The 12,279-nt window shown below is 42.5% G+C and overlaps 1 protein-coding gene across 20 annotated transcripts in view; it reads right to left on the bottom strand.

Annotated features, from left to right (window-relative positions):
• MAGI1 (membrane associated guanylate kinase, WW and PDZ domain containing 1) overlaps nucleotides 1-12,279 on the bottom strand; it is a 592,830-nt gene that overhangs the window by 131,620 nt on the left and 448,931 nt on the right. The gene's annotated exons all lie outside the window — the stretch shown is intronic.

The raw sequence follows: 12,279 nt of genomic DNA, 5'->3' as shown, positions 1-12,279 counted from the left end.
CATAGTTGCACTTTGATACACTAGAGTTCACAACTGAGGGGTCTTTACAGATCTGGATAAGAATATTGAACTAAACATTATTGCCTAATTCTGCTCCTGCCAGTGTTTTTGATGGATCAGCCCAATTTCCTAAATGATTTGGCAAACAATGGCTTCTAGACTCAACTGGGAGCCCGGGTTGCGGGTGATGCAGGGGAGGCAAGGGAGGAGACGGCATGGCGGCCGCCATGATGCAGAGGAGTGGGGAATGACCAGGGGCCAGGGGAGCACACCCATGTACATCCAGTATGGGCCCTTGGTCTGGGAAGCTAGCCCCCGCCCCTCAGCACTTGGCTTGTGGCGGCATCCCACCCAGCCCTCCTTTTTGTCATAACTTTGGAGTGAGTAGACAGCAGATTGGGCATTGGACACTGATCCATTTGGGGGTAAACAGGGCCCTCAGGTTCAGTTTCCCTATTATGGGGATCCCCATAAGGGGTCTGGGGAGTGAGGAATGGCCGGTGCATGCCCAGTCGGGGGCTGTCAGTCCACCTCACTCCCAGGTGGCAGGGGATGATTCACACAGGAGTGTATACCCACGTGGCATCCCAATGACTGTCATCCCATGGTTCCCCCCCTCAGCAAGGGTCTGAGGGGGCGTGTGGGTCATCGGCTTGGCAGGCGGGTCAGCCAATGCTCGGATCAGTGCCCTATGTGCACCTTTGTTCCCTGAGCTGTAATCTCAATAAAGTTGTGGCCTCTTTACCTCCAGCACTGTGTCCATGTGTTTTTGCCGCCATGCCCCCTCCCCGCTCTCCTCCCCCACTTAGCACTCACCTACAAACAAGATACTCTGTTGCTCCTCAAGAAGTTCTCTATGCCATTGTTCTGGATAATCAAGACTCTTTGATTGAATTTTGCAAGCCTGACCAACCCAAATGTGAAATAATGTTTAAAAAGCTTAAGTCTTGCTGAACTTACGCCAGAGACAGTAGAAGTGATTTGTTTTGATCTTCAAAGTAGGTGTGCACTTTTTCACTATAGTCTGACAACTCTCAGCAATGTATTTTCGGGCTATGCAACAATTTGTCAAGGAAAGAGGAAGATGTGGAAAATCTGCCTCTGCTTATAAATTTGGATCCTACTTAACATTTAGAGTAATTTGTTTCAAGATGAAACAGAGGTGGCCTAATAGCCTCAAAATACCTTCCTTTAAAAAAACATACACACACACTCAAATTAAAATTTTATTCTAAAGTAAACAAGCCCTGCTTTGCACATAATGAGCACCTTCACTTGTATGAGAATGCCTCCCAATTAAGATTTTCATCTGAGGCTCAACTGTGTATGCCCTCACTTTCAGAGGAGAAGTGAGTACTAGAAACAGGACCATTATAGAGGTGGCACCAAAATCATGTGAGCGGGTGACAATGTGGCAAATGACATTCAATGTAGTGATGTGCACTGGAACAAAAACCCCCAACTTTAAGTATATGCTGATGGAGTCTGAATGTAAAGAAACAGAGGGAAAGATACCTTGAAGTCATGGTGGACAGCTCAATGAAAATGCTGATTTTGTGTGTAGCAGCTGGAAAAAGGCACACTTAGTAAAGGAACTGAAAATAAAAATTATACTGCCCCATACAGATCTGTGGCCTCTTTTGGAATATTGTGTGCAGCTTTGGTCACTGTATCTCAAAAAAGAACATTACAAAGCTGGAAAAAAGTAAAGAAGAGAGCAACCAAGATGATTAAAGAGTTGGACTACCTTTCCTATGAGGAAAGGCTAACGAGACTGGGACTTTCCGGTTTAGAAAAAAGATGACTGAGGAGGTGATACAGGTCTATAAAATTATGCATGGATTGGAGAAAGCTGAAAGAGCACTTTTTCTCTTTCCCCAAATACTAGAACTTGGGGCATGAAGCTGATCGGCAACAGATTCAGGACAGACAAAAGGAAGAATTTCTTCAATCAAAATAAGTGATTAAAAAGAATTCACTGCCAGAGTATGTAATGATGGCCACAAGCACAGGTGGCTTTAAAAGGGGATTAGATAAATTCCTAGAGGACAGGTTTGTCAGTGAGTACCGGCTAGATGGACCACTGGTCTACTGTTAAACTCCCTTCTCACAGAAGCTCATCAAACTCCAAATCATGTATGAACCAATGTTTTTTTAAATTTTCCTGGGTATTTCAATCCTTCCCCATAGAATTTTATCAGCCATCTTGAGTTGTACTCTTTAATTGCTTTAGAAAACTTTTTTCTTTTTTTCCCCATTGATGTGACTGTTACTCGTTTTCATCTGCCTATTATTTTTATTCTGCTTTGCAGCAGTTAGCACTCTATTCCTGTTTTTATTAATATTGTTACTCATTTTTGTTGTGAGCAGCTTCTTAGACATTTATATGGAGAGGCAGGCCTAAAAAGATTTTACATAAATGTTCCCTTATGCTAGCCTTGCCTTAATGGTGTAATAGATTTATTTAAATATTTATAGGCTGTCTTCTCCCACTGACTATGGCAGCTCAAGGCAACTTACAAGAAACTTGTCTCACAGGAAACAAAGAAAACTAACAGAGAAGTAGAAAAAGAAAACAGCTGAACCACTTTCTATCAATATGATACCCACTTTACAGATGAGCTGCCAAATGCCTGCCTGAAAATAATGAGTGTATATTTCTTACAAGAAGCGAACAGCATGGGGCCCTCTGCATCTCCTTCTGGAGGGTATCCCATAGTACCAGGTCTGTCACCAAAAAAGAATAGGCCTGCACTGTGTTTGTAGGACAAAAAGCTGCTGTAGCATAGCGGTTAAGTGGCTGGGCACAAGTCAGCACTCTGCTGGTTCGAATCCTGCCACTGCCATGATCTTAGTAGGTGGCCTTGGGTAAGTCACTCCTTTCAGCCCTAGCTCCCCAGCTGTATTGTGGGAATAATAATGACACTGACTTAGTCTGCTGAGTGGGGCACTAATCTGTCTAGAGGAGAAGTATATAAGCACAGATGTTGTTATTGTTATTATGGGAGTGCTCAACCATGATGCAGCCCTGGGAGACTCTGAGATGGTGAACAAGCCCATAATAAAGCCAGAAATCAAGCTGCGGGAGGGACTGTGGCTCAGTGGAAGAGCCTCTGCTTTGAGACCTTGGAAGCATCTCCAGTTTAAAGGACAAAGCAGCAGGGAATGTGAAAGACTTCTGCCTTGAGACCTTGGAGTGTTGCTGCCAGTCTGAGTAGACAGTACTGACCTTGATGGACCAATGGTCTGATTCATTATAAGGCAGTTTCATGTGTGTTAGCTCAGGGTAACTTAATCATCATAAGTATGATATAAAGCTATTTCAAATTTATTGTGTTTTAATTTTCTTGTAGTGTCTGCTACATTGGAGGCCAGTTGTCAGGAAGAAGGGCAGAATATAAATATTTCAGATAAATTAATAAATACAAGCTAAATACAAGACACAATGCTTCATTTTGCAATAATCCTATTTCCAGAAAAAAGACTGATTGCAATATAAGCCATTGTACCAACATGTTTGAAAGACATAAAATTCAAAACTAGAACAACAGTGGGACTTTGGGGAGGGAAATGACTCATCAAATCTATCACAATGAAGCTTCACTGGAGTAACACCTTCAAACTCTGAAGGAGAAGCTAACTCTCAAAAGCTTATGCCCTGAAAATCTTGTTAGTCTTTGGACTCAAAACCTGTTGACCTTCAAGCTCGTTATTCATTTGGAAATCTTCAATGCATGCCTATGCATTATTGATTGGAAAAAAAGAAATGACTTCTGTTAAGAGCCTTAATGGGGAATAAAGAAGGTTCTTATGGCAGCACAATTCTCATGCTCCATATAATGTCAGGCTAAGGTAAATGATGGCATAATAGGGAGGGAGGGAAGTTCAAAACTCATTCTTTACTTTGCCTTTTGGTAGTGGAACTGTATCAATTTTTTCTTTATTCTGCTCTGTTTTATGTTGGAGATGGTGGTTGACACGCTGTTAAAGAGTCTTCAAGCTGGCTGGCCATTAACTGCTGTAATTCCTCAAGTGCTGCTCCAAGCCAAATCCCATATATTTTTATCTAAGAGGACCTGGATGGGAGCAATGGTGTTCAATTGATTTAATTCAGAAGGAGAGCAATTCCAAATAATATTTATCTCAGATTGAAAATGCTCACTGCTTTAGCAGCACATTTACAAACTGACCTTCCCAATGTCCAATACTTATCAAATTTGCAGGGGACATAGTCCTCACTGTCCTCCAAAGACATTCCAAATTTCAGAGAGATTGCACCCCGGGAAACGCATGATGCATGGGTCTCCCCCTTTGTTATCATTTTCTCTTCACAATGGCAAAAAAGGGACTGCATGTTGGAAGGCAGCTACTTTGAGGGGTTACAAACTATCCTTCCCAATGTCCAAAACACACCAAATTTGCAGGGGGTATAGTCCTCACTGTCCTCTGAAGCCTCCCCAAGTTTCAGAGAGTTTGCACCCTGGGAAAGACATGATCCACGGCCCCCCCCTTTGTTGTCATTTTCTCTTCACAGTGGCAAAAATGGGACTCTCTGCTGGAAGTACTTTGAAGGGTTAAAGCCAGAAGGAAAGCCAGAAGGAGTTCAGACAGAGTTCAGTCCCTGCTGTTGCCAGGGGAATTTATTGAAAGGCCCCAGACTGTCTTGCTTGATGAACGGCTGAGAAAGGCAACAAACGAGGGTTGCAACGACCACTTTTTCGTTTAGAATGGAGCCTCACAAATGGCTTGTTCGCGAACAGACGAACGGGCTGTTCGTGTTTTTTTTCCGTTCATAATGCTGTTCGTGCCCATGTCTAAACAACAGTAGATAAGCAAGATTTGAGTCCAGTAAGAACTGCTATGGCACAGTGGTTAAGTGTTTCAGCTGTGAATCAGCACTCTACTGGTTCAAATCCTACTACTGCCATGAGCTCAGTGGGTGGCCTTAGGAAAGCCTTAGCCCCAGCTCCCCAGCTGTATTGTGGGGATAATAATAACACTAACTTGTTCACCATTCTGGGTGAGGCACTAAACTGTCTAAAAGAATGGTATATAAGCACAGTTGCTGTTGTTTGTTAAACACCATTAAAGAGAATTAGACCATTGACACATCTAGCCCATTACCCTCCTCTGATTGGCTGGAGCTCTCAATAAAATCCAGGGAAATAAATTGAAAGTCTTACCCTCAGTACTCTTTTTCATGGGTTAATACTTCTTATAAAATTATAATGGCATGGGTGTTTAGTTAAGAGAGTTTAAAAAGTAATCAGTTGGTAATTTCCCTAATACTGCTGTTGGCATGCTTATACTTTGCTAACAGTATTTATTCATTTTTTTAAAATGGAGCCACATCAAGAGGCCCTTTGTACTCCATGAATTTTTAACAGAAACACTATCCTGACTTCAAAGTCTCCTCCTTTGTATCCCATTTGTTCTTTCACCTCCTAATAACGTAAATTACTTCAGTCATCCACTCAGGAAGCACAACTACCACCCTATGATTTAACACAACAACACACCCACTGCAAATACTGAAAACAGAAAACAGTCAAAGCAAAGCTTATGTAGAACAAATCAACCTATAGTCTGGGGACTACTCATTCAAAGCTAAGGAAAGAATAAAGAAGTGAGGCGTTTGAGGAAATGTATTGCTACTCTGGGAGCCACAAAAAGGACCTAAACATAGATCCAGTCAGCCCTAATCATTATAATCATCTTACCATCTTGGAGCCTAGGCATAATGCAGCTGTCCTTCCAGCATTTGCAATTTAAAACTGAATTTTCAAGGCAGGCATCAACCACAATTGAATGGTAAATACCATGTTTCAAATGACTTTAATTAATAATGCAATGCATCTTACTTCCCAAAGACAAAGCAGAAAGTTTTCTCGACTGCAGAGCCTCCTCAAGTGTAACAGATTAAAAAAATCAGACAATTTTCAGGGTAATCTCCACTTCTGCCTTTATCTAAGAGGGGCAACTAGATCAAAAAAGGATTGAGTCTTGTGTGGGAATTGCATGGGCCAACACTCCCTGTCATGATCTGGCTGTGCCAGGAAGGCAGGCCTTAAAAGTCTGTTAGCAGTGGGTGTAGGCCTGCCTATAATTCCCAGGAGCCCCTGGGCCTTTTTGGCCAATCAGAACACAGGGGGCTAGTGCTATATAAGTCTGGGAGGGGGGGAAAAGCCTGTGTTCTTTCTCCCAGGGAGCAGGTCAGAGGATGTTTCTGCTAGGAAGAGAGGCCCTCATCCAGGTAGGGTGAGGGACAAGTGAGTTCAGTCACTAGGGTCTTTTGTTTATTTTGCTTTTACCCATCTATTGTTGCTAATGCACCTTGCTTGCTTGCTTGTTGTTTGATTAACTGACCTCCTTGTAAATAAATCCTTTTGTTTGTTGTTACTCTGCTGGGTCCTCACGCCTGTTTATTGGCAAGCTATGGAGGTCAGAAGGGTTGGGAGGGTACTCTGGGCCTTCCCAAGGGACCCTAAATCCCAGAGTGGTGGCAGTGTAAGGTGGCTCACCCCACCTGAGGCATAGCACTCCCCTACATGGGAGATTTAAAAAGACTGCAAGGCAAAGAATCTGTCAGACACGGCCAACCACCAGTAGTTAACATGAGGCATAGGATGTTCTATCTCTGTGTTGCACTAGTTTTATTTTTGTTCTTAAAAGTACTTCTATCCCAGTCTCCTAATCAGAAATTTTCAATACTGCTTGTGCATTTTTATAATACATAATATATCAGTCCCCCATCTCTTTCTTCAGTGATGCTTTTTTTAAAAAATCATGGCAATAATTCTTATCCTTATTACATTTCATCTTCTCCCTAATACAGTGTAATTCTGGCCTTTTGATTTCCAAATGGTTGAAATGCTGATGAACATATTGTTGAGACTGCTGTTTTCTGCTAAAGGTCACTCATTTACCAGCAGGAAGAAAAGGAGCTGTTCTGACTCTGTGTAATTTTTTTCCTTCTATTGTGTTGCTATAATTTTAATGATCATCTATTTGGACAGAAGATAGATATAGTTAAGAAGCCAAAATGTTCTTTACATAGCCTTGTTATGTTACATAATTTAAATGTACATAATTTAAAATGTTTTATAGATTTATGCAACAACATAAACTCATTTTTCAAGGTAATCATTTCAGTAGGTTCTAAAATATCTTAAAACAACATTTTAAAAACATTTTTGCAGACATTACTAAAGGGCATTTGAATTATAAAAGTAACAATATCATCGTAAGTAGACTTTTATTCTTCTAAGTCCATTTTATGAACAATATTACATTGTATTGGGAAGGTGATGTAATGCAGTGGTCTCCAATAGAGTTGCCAAGTCTGGGTTGGGAAATTCCTGGAGATCTGGGGTGAAGCCTAGGGAGTACAGTTTTGGTGAGAGGAGGGACCTAAGTGGGGCATAATATCATAATAAGTCTATTCTCCAAAGCTTCCATTTTCTCCAGGGAAACAGATCTCTGCAGTCTGGAGATCAGTTGTAATTCTGGGAGATCATCAGGTCCACCTGGAGGTTGGCAAACCATGTCCCCAACCTTGTTGTATCTGGGGGCATTCCAAGACTTTGAATACTGGCAATAGGTTACCACAAATGGCTGCTGTGTGACTGGGACCAGCCACAAAATGTTGAGAGGCTCCAAACCAATCACCCTCCTGTCACTGAGTTGTCTTCAAATGGTTGTTGTTTCCCTAAAACACAAAGTTCCTCCCGAACTTCTGAAGTAGCTCATGATCCAATAAGGTAAAATAAAGGCAGCAGTGGCTTTTTGCTTTAGGGAGGCAATGGTTTTGGAAGGGAACACAATAGTGAGAGCCATGGGGTTCAATAGTGAGAGCTGGGGGTAGGGAGTCACCAGTGTAATGTAAGAGTAATTATTTCCATGAAATTTTTAAGAATCAGTAAAAAGGGGCGGGGGGAGGAAACAAATGCAGTTTTAATACTGAAATCTTTTCAAGGCTCAAAAGAAGGCATTACAATGTCCATTAATTTTTGAAATATTACATTTAAAATATCTTCTGAAATGTCAGTCATGGAACCTAATTTCTGCAACAACCATAACTCACAGAAGGATAGGTTTTGAAGTGGACACAAAGCCCCAGTTCCTCTCTCATAGAACAAAGTCTGCCAATCCGTAGTGGTTAAAGTTTTGGACCAGAATCTGGGAGATCCAGGCTCTAATCCCTGCCCTGTCATGGAAGCTTGATGGGTGACCCTAAGCCAGTCACACACTGTCAGTCTAACCTATCTTACAAGGTTGTTGTGAGGATAAAATGAATGACAGGAGAATGATGTAAGCCACTTTGGGTCCCCATTGGGGAGAAAAGGTGGGGGATATCATATCATATATCCATAAACAGCTCCTGATTCTTGAGTCCATGCAATCTGGACCACAAATGGCCAGTACCATTTGTAAGTAAAGGAGCAACACACTTCACCACAGAGAGAAAATACAGTGCAAATTTCCTCAGATGTGTCAAGGAAGTTAGCCAAGTTTGACAGACAGGACTTTTAAAAAGCTTCGAAGTGCTATACAAACAGCTGAAGAACTGTGAAGGGTTAATTCTTCATAGAAACAGAGAGCCTTGAATGACAGGCTACTCCAAGGAATCTGATTGGGTAGCAGAAAAAAGACTTCTGAACTGGATGCTGTAGAGGGAGTCTGATTTCCAGCCTACCTGAGAGGAGTTGAGTACTGACAGTTTTGAGATTCATCCCTGACTGAGAGCATTTTAACACAGACAGGAGAACTGGCGGAAAGCAGGCAAGGATGTTTGGGAAGTTGGCGCAGACTCCCATTCGGGCCAAAGATCTTCTAGTGAGAAGAGAATTTCCCTACCCAGTCAAACAGGGAGTTAGCTCTGAAGAGTGAAGAGATCTCTGATCTGGTACGGTTAGAAACTGTTTTTGGAGACCTTAAGGGTCAGTTAAACACTCAAGATGAGTACTGGTGTTTCAAGAGAAGGAGTTTGGGTACTGGAAAGAGGGTCCTAGGCTTCTTAAAACCAAAAGAGTAAGAGAATACTCAAAGAAAGTGTACTAGAGTGATTGGGAAACACTGGAACAAGAGCCTCTCAATTTAAAAATTTAACTGTGACGAGCTTAAGAAACTCTCATTAGTCTGAAACCTAAGAACTAAACACCTCTAGTGCCATTTAAGTTGTCTAAGTAAAAAAAAAGGAGGGAGGGGCTAGAAGTCACAGAGGAAAGCATTCCCAGGTTAAGCTGATCAGTGAGAGAAATCTCAAAATACACAACGTTTGTTAAATTCTAAACATAAGAAATCCAATGTAATCTCTCTCATTATTTATATGCAAAACCATGCTACCCAACAGTCTCCAGTTATTTTAATCCCTTCAGTCAGTTAAAGAAGCTAGCTGGAGGAGGAAGTTTTTAGGCTACAACTTGTTCAGATGATACAGTTCGTTTAACCAAGTTTATCTTCAGCCCAGCATGGTGTAGTGGCTAGAGTGTCATACTAGGACCTAGGAGACGCAGGTTCAAATCCTCACCCTGTTGGGTGACCTTGGGCCAGTCACTTTGTTTCACAAAACCCTGTAAGACTATTTTAGCACTGCAAACCTCTACTACTAAAAAAGCTTTCTGTCTAACATCCCACCAAAATGTATTCACTATCACAGTGGAACAAGCCATACAAATGTAAGCATGGTAAGACGCTTCAAGGCCAGTATCTTAAAATGCATGAAAACATAAAATGGGAAGATTCAGTTACAGCACAGATGATAAAACTTTCCAAAATAGGCATAGCCTTGGAAAAGATGCAGGCTTCACCTTCTGGACAATCCTGCACTCCCATAAACATCCTGATTTGTATTCTCCCAGCCTTTACTTAGCATAAGCACAAAATCATTCACATTTCATTCCCACCTTCTACCGCAGGCTGTTGCTATAAAATTAAATCTGCATAATCTCAATCCACTAAAATTAATGCTAGTTTTGGCACTGATTCACCTTGGATTCTCTCTTGCTTCCCAAGCCAGTTTTACTATGGCTGGCACCTTCTGTTGATGCTAAATAAAGTTTGTATTCATAATAAAATTACTGAACAAAATTACAGTGACAGATTTAACTGACCAAACAGCTAAACAGCACAATACCATTCAAGTGTAAGGTCGCTGGGGGGAGAAGAACATCGTATTGGCCTTTGATAGCCTCCACAAACAATACTCAGGCATATTCTAGCTGCTTGGGATAGACATACAGCTAGCAGCCCCAGTGGTTAACAGTACCCAAGTTTGGTTTCCTCCCCCCTTCTGCCTGCCTCCTCAGACTCTCAACCCTGTTGCATCTCCTCCTCTGCCCTGGTGCTCTTTGGGAGTTTCAGGGCCACTGGATACGGACCAACTGGGCTGGGCTGTAACCTCCAGGGCTACCTCCCTCTGACTGCAGTCCTCCAGGGCTACCTTCTCCAGACTGCAGTCCTGGGTTTCTCCCTGTTCTGCCATCTGGTTCCTCCCATGTGACTCTTTTATGCTTAAGGATCACTGCTGAGCTCCCCACCCCCTGGCCAGGTGTGGCAAAGGGGCCTGTTGCTCAGCTGGGGGACGAGCACTGGCACATGCACACTTGCTAGCCAGCTCACAAATACGGCACAGCGCACATGGCCACCTCAATCCTAGTCTGGATGCTTCAGCCATCCCCTGGGGATGCCTTCATACTCGACAACAGTGGCCAGTTCCTGAGCCACATGCCCAATGACAGTTGACCAGGCCATCTCAATTGGATACCAGTGCCACCCATATGCCCTCTGCCAGCATGGCTAGCTTGATCCCCACAATGGATGCACCCCAAACAGATGCCAAGGCCATTCCCACACATCCACAACTGCCTGCCCACCCACAGTGAGGGGCATGCCAGCCCCTAGGATGGCCTCTGCTGGGATGGAGCTCCTTTTTTACTCTCCTTTCTGAAATGAACCTTCTACATCCTTTTTGCCTATTTACCCTTGCTTAGTTTCTCCAGTGCCCATTCATGATTGGTTTGCCTTATTGCCTGCCAGCCCTTTGCCATTGCTCTGCGGTCAAGGACTTTCCCCTATATACCCTAAGTTCCACTTCTGTCTATCCCACCGTGCCTTCTGGTCCCAATTTGGACAATTCTTCACCCATCTCCTCTCTCTGGCTTGGTTTACTCCAGATCAACCGACTGGGAGGAACACAAGTTGGAATATAAATAAGTTTAATTAGGTATGTAGCTAAAGGAATATAAACACATGTAAGGATCATGCAAAGCGAATGGTTTTTATTAGTTTCTATCTTTTTCATATTGATTTCTTGTTTTCTAGACTGTTAGGGTAATCAAGTTACTCATTGGTTAAGTGCCTGTCTTCCTTTCATCCTTTTTTTAGCTGTTAGTTGTCAACTGGGATTTGTGTATAAAACAAACTAATAGTGATTCCGCACACGTTGGATAATGCACTTCCAATCCTCTTCATAGATCATTTGGAATGGGTTTTTTTTTGTGTGGAACAAAAAATCCACCTCGAACAATTGATAAAGTGCATTGAAAGTGCATTATCCAACGTGTGCGGAATCAGCCTAAGAAGTCCCCCTTTTACATTTGGCTTGTATTTGGGGTTTTCATGTGCAGTGTATGCTTTTGTTTGAGAGGTCAGACATGAAGAGCCCAAATTAGGGTTTGCAGGCTTCCTGCTTTGGCAACCTCACACCCTTTGCCCCCATCTCTACCCCTACAGCTGCTCAAATGAGTAGTAGGAAAGAAAATAGAGGGAGGAATGGTGTCATATATGTCTGTCTACATATCTGCCATGAGTATTTTCTGTGTTATGTACTCTGTACTGATCCTCTGACAGTATGTGAAGTTGCATATCGGTGGCCTATGGAGTTGTTTATCTGGCAGGTGCCTACTGTGGTGTCTACTTTTGTTTTCGCAACCACTCGAGAATGTGTCCTTGAGCCTGGGAACTGAAAATGACTTCATCTCTCCTTCAGTTCTTCTCTCCTCCTGTCTCAAACCCCCTACCCCCCCTTCCTGGCTCCTTTGCACCAGAATCCTAACCGTCCATATCCTAAAGGCAGGAACTTTCCCTATAACTAATCCTCCAAACTTCTACACATCACTTCTGCCAATACCCTTGTCTGTGTATGCTGATACTGATGGATCTCTAATAAAGTAACTTTAACTCATACCCTGGAGTGTATGCAGGGGAGTACTATGGGGGATCTAACTGCTAGAACCTGACAAATGGTGTCACACAATATTTGAAAAAAATCAAAGCAGT

This window comes from Eublepharis macularius, chromosome 4, assembly GCF_028583425.1.
Source record: "Eublepharis macularius isolate TG4126 chromosome 4, MPM_Emac_v1.0, whole genome shotgun sequence".
NCBI lineage: Eukaryota > Metazoa > Chordata > Lepidosauria > Squamata > Eublepharidae > Eublepharis > Eublepharis macularius.
This window is presented reverse-complemented; position numbering and strand designations above follow the sequence as displayed.